A 13,082-nucleotide genomic window follows, 5' to 3' on the forward strand; every position below is an offset into this window, starting at 1 on the left:
ATTCTTTAAAACGTAGGAATATGCCAGAATAATCTAGTTCAGTTTAGATGTAAAAAAAACAACAGGAATTGAACATGAACTCATATCTGAATTATTTTTCTTATTATTTGTCATTTAACAAAATTACGTCGACCTAATAAACTCCGCTGTGTAAATAAGAAATAAGATTTTTTTGTGTAGTATAGATCTTCAAAACAAGAACGTAGTTCACATTAGTGTATTGTGAACGTTTGTATTTGTCCATGTTTTACAAAGACAGAGGATCTGGTGTCATAATGGTACTACAGCCGCGAAAATAGTCCAATTTTACTATAAAATTTTGATATCCTGATACGATATATTAAATTCCATCTAATAGCAAGCAATATTTCTACCATGTCTTAGAGAAAGCCAAGTATACAAGAAAAATCACAGGGTGTCATTGTGGTAAAAAGCAGAAACAAATCTAAGTTTAATAAAATGTATTAAATTGAAATTGCATAATGATAAGCTAAACGTCATATGACGACAAACACTTAGTTCGATATCGTTCTGTCAACTGAGGACATGGGAGTTACACTTACATACTTTTGTCTGGATAAAATATTCTAAAATGATCAAAGTTAATAACTTCCTGTAAAATGGCCAAATTACAGTTTAATATGGCCAACTACACATGATGGAAACGTTATTTGCGTAATGGCAGCGTTCATGTTTTTAGCCACACCGGCGTACTTCGGCACTATACGCTAATGTGTGACGACGCCGGTATTAACAGTTAAGGTCCAATAAGTCATGTAAAAATGGTAACATTTAAATGCCGACGGACAATAAGGTCACAAAAATAAGCCGATAAATAATCCTACAAATGTTCACTCTTGCTGTCAAATGATCTAAAAGAATTGATGTGTTTCAGACAAAGACAAGAGTCATAAATTTTGTTATTGGGTTCGTGTTTCACAGCAATGAGTTTTCTATGTTGTGTTGTGAAAAACTGATATTTGTCAATTTAGGTCTTTTTTCGTGGATTTTTTGCCATTTCGTTGTTGGTCTGTCATATACTATGGAATTCAGTTTCAATTTCCACTTGGTATTATTTGTCTCTCAGTGACAAAATAGAAATACATTCATTCTATGAAGACGATCAAATTCGAAGCCAACTTTAATATCATATACAAACAAGGACTTCTACAAGTAGGATGTCATAATGTCAAAATCTACTTAATTCTTTAAGAAGAGCAACTATGAATCGTCAACGAACGCTTTCGTAAAACAACATTTTGAGACGAAACTTCCATGACAGGATCAAACATCAAGACCAAGATAATTGGTGACGCCAGAATGATACTCGTACTGTTATTGCTAAACCACCATCAAGTACGATTTATATTTAGAATTGAATTCAAAACAGTGTGGCTGTGGACATTGATTAGCGCACTTTAATATCCCATTGACTGGGACAAATTAGGTGAACGTTCGTTTATAACGCCCATTGCTCACGACGTCCTTAGTAAAGACATTTAAACTGTGGGGTCACCAAAGGTTCTCAACGCCTAAATAAAATAAATTCGAAATACTAATAGGAATTTGTGTTTTGAAAAAAGAATGACCTACTGGCTTTAAAAGTTGCAATGCATGTGTTGATTGATTATCTTTTTCGGACGTTAAAGCAATTTACCAATTGCGATTGTCGAATAATGTCATCTTTTAACTTTTATCTGGTCTAAAAATTTATTTTAGAACGAATGCATAATCCACTTTCAAAAGTTGTGCAAATACATAACATATAGACAAAATATATTTCTGCCCTGACTTTTTCGTACTTGAAAGTTATTGGAAAATAAGAAAGCTATTTGGATTAAACCTTGTGAAAGTTGCATGCATTTACGGTATTGTATTGGTAAAACTGTTCTGCTATACTGCAACTATACTTGTGAAAAACACTTGGCAACAGAAACGCATTCATCTTATTTATATTCAAATCGACCCGATTTACATAGAAATAGACGACTTCGTGCATTTTGTGATCGCAAATAAAATATGTTCCGGACCATACACGTATGGTCCAAAGACTCATACGGCCCGAACACATCCATGATATTCTGTACGTTATAGTTCGTCTATTCATTTTTTTTCTTTTGTTGATTGATTTGACGTCTTCCTGTGAGTGATTATTTGTTTTAAATGACTTTAAACTTACTTGCAAATAATTTAAAACCAAGACTTGAATTAAATGTCTAAACAAATCATGATTTTTTTAAAACATACATCACATCCATTGAAAAGGCTAAAATTCGCCAGGTCTTAATTTCAACTTAGTGAGTTGACTAAAGTAATATTGCGGACCATTTTCCAATTTTCATGCGGTATCATTATTTTTTTTCTCTCGCTCAACTTTCGTGTCTGTTTTTACATGCCAAGACCTCTTGGAACTTTCATTCTACAAAGTGTGTATTTTGCTAATGGTTGAAGGCCATACGGGGACCTATAGTTTGCTAACGCCTGTTGGTCCCTGGAAAGAATGTGTATGATTGTCTATCACACCACATATTCAATTTTTTCATGCAGTTATATCTATGATAAGAATGAGAATTGAATTGTCATAGAGACAACAACCCAACCAAAAGGCAAAACAAGCCCAAGACAACATGTAGATCTTTCGTATCAAGGGAATTGCTATACATATATTTATTTCAGGTTAATAGTATAAGGCCATACTCAAGTTGTAAATAGATCTTGTCGTCAACTTTTGCAACCAACTTCTATGTTTCTATAATGCGACGTTCATTTTTTTGGGCCTCGACTTTTCCATTGGACAGACAATATTGTTTTCGACTATTTTTAAAAGATGCATTTTTTTACAAAATCATACAGGACGCATTTGTTCCTCCTGTCCCAAGTAAGGAGCCTCTGGCCTTTGGAAGTCTTGTATGTTTATTAATTGTTGTTCATTTATTTGTTTAGGAGTAAAGTATGACGTACATTTTCACTGAACTAGTACACTTTTTATAATAGTTTTTCGATATCGCTCGGGCAAAAATAATCATGAATATAATGCCTACCCATGTTAAAACTACAATAAAGTATAGTTTGTATCAATTATTTCTTAAACCTACCATTTTTTTGTCTGTGTTGGATTTGAGTGGCATTAAAAATACAAGAGTATAAACTACACAGTGCAACTTCCAACAAGATTTATTGAATTTCAAATGCGACCAAAAGTAAAAATTTGCTCGCAGCGGAAAAAATCAACAGTTTGATTTTCAATTGAAATAAAATAATTGTTATAATTTACACACTGTTACTTTTTCCAAAATAAATACTCGAACTATGTTGTTTGTTGTTTCCTTTATAAATTAACATCATTTTTAAAAAGACAACTTTAACTTCGATATTTATGGACTATAAAAGCGATGTTAATTATCTTTCTTCTGCTGTAAGTTTAATTTAGTTATTTTGTCATGAATGCCATCTCGTATATTTTTAAATTTGAATAAAGGGGAGTCAGGTTGTCTTATACGTCAATGATACGCACACCAAAAAAAAAACGACAAAAATTTAAAAAAAAAGGTACAACATTCAATCTCCATCAAAAGAATACATCACATGAATGTAATTTTTGTAAGAAAAATACCAATTTCGTGAGAAGTTGTGTGTTGGAATTGAAAAGCCAAGGCAAATTGACAAATATTTGAATAAACGGATCGATTTATGGTTTATAACAACAACAAAAAAATGATTTTTTTGTCATCTGGAACTCTTCACAAACAAAGCGCACATGGTAAGCATTGAATACATAGAAGGTCACTCTTAAATGATTTTGTTCTCTTAATCAATAAGTTATTTTGTGAAATAACGCGGGTCCCCATTACTTAACAGTTTTTTGGTTTTTTTTTACAATGAATAATTTTTTTTTATCATTATTATTTGATATCAGCTCTGAACATTATCATTCTTAAAAGTGAAACTGTAGTAAGTGATGGTAAAACAGATATTTAAAACAAATTCCTTAAATGATTTGCGAAAAGAAAGATTCATTTTATGTATCAAAATGTGTTAACAAGTGATTATATAAATCCCCACTTGAAGGCCTCCGATAGACTGAGTGAGCATAAAATCATCGCCAACGACAAACAATTTACAGGTGAATTTTTCAGTATAATTACTAACAAACGTTTTACCGTCGACCACACTGTTATGAATTTGATTCTATCATAATCTGTTACAAATGTATTATACTGGATCCATAAACTTCACTTTAATACATGTTTGTCTTATAGATATTTCTTATCTTTTAAACAGTTATGCGGTGTTTCGTGTCAGAAATTTGACAGTTGTTACCCATTCGTTTGATGTGTTTGAGCCTTTGATTTTGCCATTTGATTAGGGACTTTCCCTTTTGAATTTCAGTATTTTTGTGATTTTACTTTTTTCGTTAATAATATCAAAGCTTTCGTTGAAACCTTGATGGGGTGGCCGAGGGGTTTCAGCAAAACAATATGGTGTGATTAACGATACACGGATAACATTATAAACGAAAAAATGTTGAATGAAGTAAAAGACCTTGATATGGACGCAACAGAAGATAGATTTCTGATACTTTGAAAAGATTTATGGAATTCCTGATTAAAAGTTGAACTACAAAGGGTTAGGTTTGTTTCTTTATTTTATAAAAATGTTTCAAATGTTTTGAATTCATAATATTAATTTACAGTTTTGAGGAAATTTTTTCCAAAAGAATCTTTCTGAGAGTTTTTTTTATTCATTCCACGTTTTATAAGTTAGTACCAAATGCTCTAGTCATAAATTAGAGATTTCAAACCAATATGTTGACTATGGATACTTTAAATTGCTTCATAAAAAAGAATGGCCAACGTAGATACAAGTATCTTGTCTTAGGGAGGGATAAATCCTACTTTGTAAAGAAACACTCTGATTCAAACAAAAAATTCTCTGAAACTGATATTATCAAGATGCTTGATTTCTTGATTGACAACATATTTGTTACGTTCGGAGGACGTGTTTTTCAACAGACTGTCGGCATTCCAATGGGAACAAACTGTGCCCCTCTACTCGCCGACTTGTTTCTTTATTATTATGAGGCTGACTTCATGCAGGAACTTCTTAGGAAGAAAGATAAGAAGTTAGCAATATCCTTTAACTCTACTTTCCGCTATATAGATGATGTTCTTTCACTAAACAATTCAAAATTTGGTGACTATGTGGAACGCATCTATCCAATCGAACTAGAGATAAAGGATACTACAGATACAGTTAAGTCGGCTTCATATCTTGACTTACATCTAGAAATTGACAATGAGGGTCGGTTGAAAACAAAACTTTACGACAAAAGAGATGATTTCAGCTTTCCAATTGTGAACTTTCCATTTCTAAGTAGCAACATTCCAGCAGCACCTGCATACGGGGTATATATCTCCCAATTGATACGATATTCCCGTGCTTGCATCTCCTATCATGATTTTCTTGATAGAGGTTTGCTGCTCACAAGGAAGCTATTAAACCAAGAGTTCCAAATGGTGAAGTTGAAATCATCCCTTCGTAAATTTACGGACGCCATCACGAGTTGGTTGACCGTTATGGAATAACCGTTTCACAAATGATATCGGATATGTTCCTTACGTCGTAACTACAATCCCCTTCCCTTTCATGAATATGACCTACCGAATTAGACTATTTACCGGATTTGTAATCACTTAAGCAACACGACGGGTGCCACATGTGGAGCAGGATCTGCTTACCCTTCCGGAGCACCTGAGATCACCCCTAGTTTTTGGTGGGGTTCGTGTTGTTTATTCTTTAGTTTTCTATGTTGTGTCGTGTGTACTATTGTTTTTCTGTTTGTCTTTTTTATTTTTAGCCATGGCGTTGTCAGTTTGTTTTAGATTTATGAGTTTGACTGTCCCTTTGGTATCTTTCGTCCCTCTTTTAAACAAAACAACACCCTTAATTTAGAGTAACAAGGTTCTATCTATTTTTAAATGTCCAACATTATTGTCGTAAGTTATGCTAGGTTCACACTGCTGCTCATATCAACTCGATGACCTCGATTGTCCAATATTTCGCCACCAATCGTAACCGAATTCTTGATCGGGCCTGTTTACAACTTCTACCCGACTGCTATTCGACATTCATTCGACTGTACACGACTCCCATTTGACTGTACACGGCTTTGACTCGACCATTCACGACTTTTGTAATGACTCCATCACGACTCCAACCCTACCACTAATTGAATACAGTCATATTCGACAATTCCGACCTATTCACGATCTTTACACGATCTTTTATCGACTAGCTAGACCAAATCAACTGTACTCGATCATAGTCTGATCTCTACCAGACCAGATCGACCGTATTGTGTAGGGTTCGAAAGGATAGTCGGGAATTAGTCGGTATATACAATTTCAGTATAAACAAAACGTCTGTTTTTTATGCTCTGCCGCAGAGTTGGCATTATATGTTACATTTGTAAGACCGTAAGTACGTACGTACGTCCCAACAATTAGTTTCAGTTCACTAATTTTATTTTTACCCTCAATCATATTTTATGAAACGTATACACAATACTTATAAACATAAAACACAGATCAAGTGCGAATTTGAGTGGCGTCACTTTTACCGTTCTTGAGTAATGACCCTTTATAACGTTATATGCAATATAGGGCATTATCTGTGTCCCATGGACACATTCTTCGTTTATTTCGTTAGATTCAGTAGTTCACAGAATGTCTGAGTAAACCTATAGTTTTGAAATATCTATATGGAAATAAAGCATGCAGTTGGATTTGTCGCCAAGGTGGTTATAGAGCTCAGAGAGACGGTTGTAAAGCTGTGACGGAGCGTAGATGACGAACAAGAATGCGTACACAGCAGAGGACGGCACGAAGCCTAGGTCTTATGTGTGGGTAGTATGAGAGACTTGCAGGTGCTCAGTAAAGAGGACCCCAATGGTTATAAAAACTTCCTCATAGTAGACGCTGATATGTTATGAGAGTTTTACTGCTTTTTTCTTGAAAATGAGACAACAAAATGAGATTTGTCAATGGATAAATACTTGTGTGAGAGAGCAATATGCATACATTTTACTATCCCCCTTTCCTTTCTTTCTTGCAAATGAAGCGTACTATATGTATATAATCAGAATTTTCTATGTATTTGAAATCCAGTACTTTATAGTAGAATGGTAAAAGATATTTCCTTTCGGTGTATCCATTACAAAAACATGTATCAAATTTATTCGTTCATAGTGTATTAATTAACGTTTTTTTATTTAGTTAGGCCTGCCAATTGATATTTTATCGTGTGTTTTTCTATGTTGCTATGTTATGCTATTGTTTCAGAAAAAGGGAGAAGGTTTGGATCCATTAAAACGTTTAATCCCGCTGCAAATGTTTGCACCTGTCCTAAGTCAGGAATCTGATGTACAGTAGTTGTCGTTTGTTTATGTAATATATACGTGTTTCTTGTTTCTCTTTTTTTTATATAGATTAGACCGTTGGTTTCCCGTTTGAATGGTTTTACACTAGTAATTTTGGGGCCCTTTATAGCTTGTTGTTCGGTGTGAGCCAAGGCTCCGTGTTGAAGGCCGTATATTGACCTATAATGGTTTAGAGCCGTGGTGTAGTGGTTAGTTCATCGGACTACTAACACAAAGGTTCCTGGTTTGATTCCCGTCTGGGATGAAAATTTCAGGGACTGAATTTTCGGCTCTCCCTTGACATCATTTGCGAGTATGGTCTTGAGGAAACGATGATATTCCGTCGGAAGGGGACGATAAATGGCTGACCCGTGTTAAGAGAGAGCCATATATCTTGCACGTTAAAGACACCCTTGTAGATTTCGAAAAAGAGCAGACTAATGCCGCTACAAGGCAGCACTCGCACCCGCAAAGTGGAAAGGGATTAATATAAATTGCAAAACTTGTTTCCCAATCCACTATAAATAAATATGTTTAAACTAATGGTTTACATTTTTTAAATTGTTATTTCGATGGAGAGTTGTCTCATTGGCACTCACACCACATCTTCCTTTATCTATGTATCTGCTGAAATTTATTGCGGAAAGGGGGTAAAGCTGTCACATTTTACCCAAAATTTTGCCATAAGTAGAAATGCAATCCCCTAGATTGATACCTTTTCTGAAACTGGTAACATATATTTATCAAGAGATCAAATAAAAATCGGTTGTCTTTCGTCTCATTTTTGTGTAAAATTGCGTGAAAAAGTTGGTGTGACATAAGTGTATGTAAACATTTGACCATACGGTGATAGATAGTTGTTAATTACTGTGTTATTTGGTGTCCTTTTGGCAATTATACCACATTTCATTTTTATACTAAAACAATTCTTATACCACATTTTATTTTTATACTAAAACAATTCTGGACACACGGAAAATACGGACAATCAAACAGAAAATTTCTCATACAAGGTTAAGGTGGTACCCAACACTTTCATTTAAATAAGTTTGGCTCGTTTAATTTTTATAAAATTTTGTCAAAGTGTTAACTTTGTTCCTTTAACAAAAATATAAAAATTTCAAAACTTTTGAACCAACCGTTTTTTCAGAAAAAAATACACTGGGTATATAGCAGTTTGACAAACACCAATTTTGATCATTGAGAAGTTTAATATTCTTTTTACAACACAACGTTATTAAAACGTTAAGCTGACTTTACAGAGTAATCTCCCTGTAGTGTTAGGTACCACCTTAAACACACTTTGAAGGCTAAAATATTCATCAGCTGTCTAATAAGGAATTTTATTGTACAATTTCTTTCCTATTTGAAAAAGTTCTCTGCGACCAACATGCACAATCTATTTTCTTTCCGAATCACCTGAGATAATTCCAGGTTTTGTTGCGTTTCGTGTTGCTAAGTTTTTAGTTTTTCATGTTGTGTTATGTGGACTGCTGTTTGTCATTTCGTCGGTTTAATTTTTTTGCAATGGCCGTGTCAGTTTATTTTAGACCTTTGAGTATGATTGTTCCTTTGATATCTTTTGACTCTCATTCAAAATTGTATCCCTCCTTGCAAAAGTACGGACACGTTATGTACATGGTGGAATTTTATACAGTTAAAAACAAATATACAGTGATAATATAGCAAAGATATGTAGTTTTTCAGATTTGAAACACTTATAGAGAATCGTTTACCAGTCACGTGTACTCGTGAAAGGCCGAGTAAAGATCGAAGAGTGGATAATGTGGTCGCGTAGAGTTCGATTGTTTTGTTAATTTGGTCTGTGATAAAAATAATATAGAAGTCGCAGTGATCTGGAAGTGATCGGGTGTTGGTCGAGTTAATCTGAACCATAGATCAAACAGGTTGGCGTTTAATGGGAAATGATCGGATATAAATCGAGCAAAGGTCGAGATGCTCGAGTTATAATCGGTAAACTATTGGTAATCCGACCAAACTCGTTCTCTACACGATCCTTTTCCGATCAATTCGACCGTTACTCGACTAAATCTCCATCTCTTCTCGAGTGACTGGCTTCTCGATCCTTACTCAAATATTTTTGATTTCAAAAATTTTCGGGTATACAGTCAGATCGATAACGACCAAGGTAGACAACCCCGACCATTCTTGAAGATTGAGTCAGACCAGTCTCCCGAATACTGTCTTGATCGGGATTGATCAAGTTGATCTGATCGGCAGTATGAACCTAGCTTTAGCAAATTAACCTCGTTCAAGTTAATATATGAGTATTGTAAGCCGAATCGGGTGCTGATCCAGGGATTTTAAAGTGAAAATCTAGAACGCCAACATCTAGAGTAATACTAGGGAAAAGTCTATGCATTTACTGTATTGGAAGCTCCTTCAAGGGGACGTGCCCTCCAGTATTCATCCTCCAAAAGTATAAATATTCTAAAATATCTTCTGAATCTGGATTGTAGGCATTTGAACGACTACAAATTACTTGCATCTTTGCGGAATGTTCATTTGAAGCAGGAAAAACAAAGATTATATAACAAAGACACAAGTACAAGGATCATTTCGCAAAAATTAAATTTTTGGCAACAGAAAGGAAGGCGGCTTTTAACAACTATTACAACTAAATGTTTTATCATTGGTCGTATAAAACACAACACTGCTCAATTCTATTACACGTGAAATAACTTGTTATTTGCGTCGCTACTTCGTCCCCGTGTGCCTTACATTGCTACCACGAGTACCACGTCTGTGTTGCATTGTTGTTATGACATTGTCATGATCAGCGGATCTTCAAGCACGCCGCAGCATCTGCACTGGTCATATCGTCATAATATTTGCATCTCAGTGTGGTGTTGATGTGTAAATAAAGACAACAGTAGTATACTATTGTTTGAAAGTCATAAATCGATTTAGAGAAAAGAAATCCGGATTACAAACTGAAACTTAGGGAAACACATCACATATAAGAAAAAAAACCAACGAAACAACAGAAAAACTAAACTGCAACAAAAAAAAAAAAAAAAAAAACGACAATGCAACACACACACGACACAAACTATAAGATAACAATTGCTGTTTTCCTGACTTGTGATCGTTATTGGAGAACACTTATCGTTTGGTGCAAAGAGCAAAACTTATCGTTAATGCAAAGAGCATGGCATATGCGCAGGAAGACGGAGTGGTAATGAACAGAACAAGCTTTTTCGTGTTTAATAGAAGCGTAGCAGTTACGTGTAAGTCTAAGAACTGAACAAAGTTATTTCAAATTTCGCATTTGTTCATGTCGTGGATATCGTAGAAATCATAAGACGGTTTGTGAAGGAGTCTTTAACCTTGTTAGAAGATATCAGTAAAGTAGGTCCGACATTTTAAGAGATATTTTGTTGTAGATCGACGTGTCGCAAGAAGAGTATATTATAATTGCTTGACACTCTGTCTGATTTCATCCTTTTAAACTGCACCGATTATTTTGGTTCAGCTCTGATATAAAAAAAAATTATTTTTCTGTATAATTTTGATCACCTCTTACTGAGGTATAATCCGGTATGTCACATACAAGAAAAAGAAGACGGGTAGGAACAGCATGGACCATTGGTATATATCAGACGTCATCTGTGAAACATATGCATATAGTAAGACAACTCGTGATTGCGTCCATAAAATGTACGAAGGGATGACTTTACCTTTACTTCATTTGATTCCTTGTAGGTAGAAACCCTCCATACAAAAAAATCATGAGGGAATTTCAGGTTCTGAAATATCTTATCAACTCTGAGATATATGTTCCATATGCAGGCGTTGCTTGAGTGTTGTTAAATATGTACATGATGTAGGTCTGTCAGTTGCGACCGGAGCGCCAAAAAAACGATGGTCACGCTAAAATGTGATGGCCTATGATAAATTTCGATGGTTTGATATGCTAAAATGGTATGGTCTGTGCTATTCATTTGAAAACATTAAAGTGCATTTTTTCGCACAGGAATCAACATTAGCAACGTTAAACAGTATCACGACGAGAATGTTTGTCAGATTAAGGATTTGTATATGACACAAGAAAAAGAACAATCTGAAACATTTTTTGCCGTTGCTAGACGAGGTTAACATAGTTCTTAAACTTGTAAAAAGAACTTTAATCAACACAGGTGTGGTGCCAAAAAGTATTCTGTTTTACTTTCTAAATGAATAATTTATCAAAATCTGTGTTTGTTATTTCTGTTAAATAATGAATATACGTCAACTAGACAGCAAACTAGCAACAGGTGTCATCATAAATAATTGAAAACAACACGTTTAATAATTTTCTTGCGTCCGAAGCGCTTTTCTGGATTTACTTTCATCATGAAAGCTAAAAGCCAAACATTTGAAATCAAAAGATGTATAAGTACCGAAACCGTTGAAGAGCTATATGTCAAAAATACCTAAAATAAATAGCCAAATTCATCGAAAGCCAACCTAGCCTGAGGGAGTTATAATATAGTATAACCAATACGACAACTCTCTATCCTAAAGTTATGATGTATGCAACTCTAGGTTAAGGTATGACCTTTAACGTGAAGCATTATCTTTATACACAGCATATTATTTCAAGACCAGTGAGCCTCAAATCAACCAGTATAAAATAATTCAAATGAGGAAAATAGCAACCTGATTTAAATACAAACAAAAGAAAAACAACAGCAAATATGAAATATAACAAAAAACGACTTCCCATAAATTCCTGATTTACTCACTATACTGAAATGTTCCCATTACACTTTTTGGACAACTATAGTACTTTTAAAAAAACTAAGATGTAGTATGAACTATACATCCAACACCAAATGTCGTTCATGTTTTTAACTAATAATCATACGGTCGCAAACGTAAAACCATGAGACATGCCGCATAATAAACTTCTAGTATATAGGATAATACGATGACCAGTGTGAAACGATTCAAAATAGAGGAGACATGCGGCTTCATACATAAATTAAACAATAAACGAAAATGTAATAGGAACTCAGCAACAAACGAAAACCATTGCCTGAATAAAATCCCCAGTACACTAACCGACCTTTGTGTTTCATACCATTGCACTGTAGTGTGATATCTGATCGCAATTAAAAAAAACAACCATCGCTCTTTAGCGTCTGACACAATATCCATTAGCATAAACTATCATATTTTAGCATGACCATCGCACTTTATAGTACCAAAGCACTTAAGAGTCCTACACATATAAAGTGAAATTTCACAATTTGGAATCTTTGTTCTCAACTTAACCTCATTTTAAATTTTTAAATGCACGACAAATTATGAGACACACTTTCTGTGTTGCGCCCTTTATTTCAAGTTCGTAAGAATGGACGTGTTCAACATATTTAGCTAACCTTGAATTATTCAGTGAAAGGACATCGCCTTTATATCAATTTTTGTATGTATTTTAATAGCATTTGGAATTTATTCAGCAATATATGAACGACATGAAGTTATAAATATCTTCGACAACTGTATTACTAGTAGTTAGTAGATATACGAAGATGTGGTTTAGTGACAATCAGACAACTCTCCATCCAAGTCAGAAGTAATAAAAGTAAACCATTAGAGGTCAAGGTGCGTTGTGCAACGGGGCCTTGGCTCAAATCGAACAGCAAGTTATAAAGGATCC

Source organism: Mytilus edulis, chromosome 10, assembly GCF_963676685.1.
Source record: "Mytilus edulis chromosome 10, xbMytEdul2.2, whole genome shotgun sequence".
In the NCBI taxonomy this organism is placed as follows: Eukaryota; Metazoa; Mollusca; class Bivalvia; order Mytilida; family Mytilidae; genus Mytilus; species Mytilus edulis.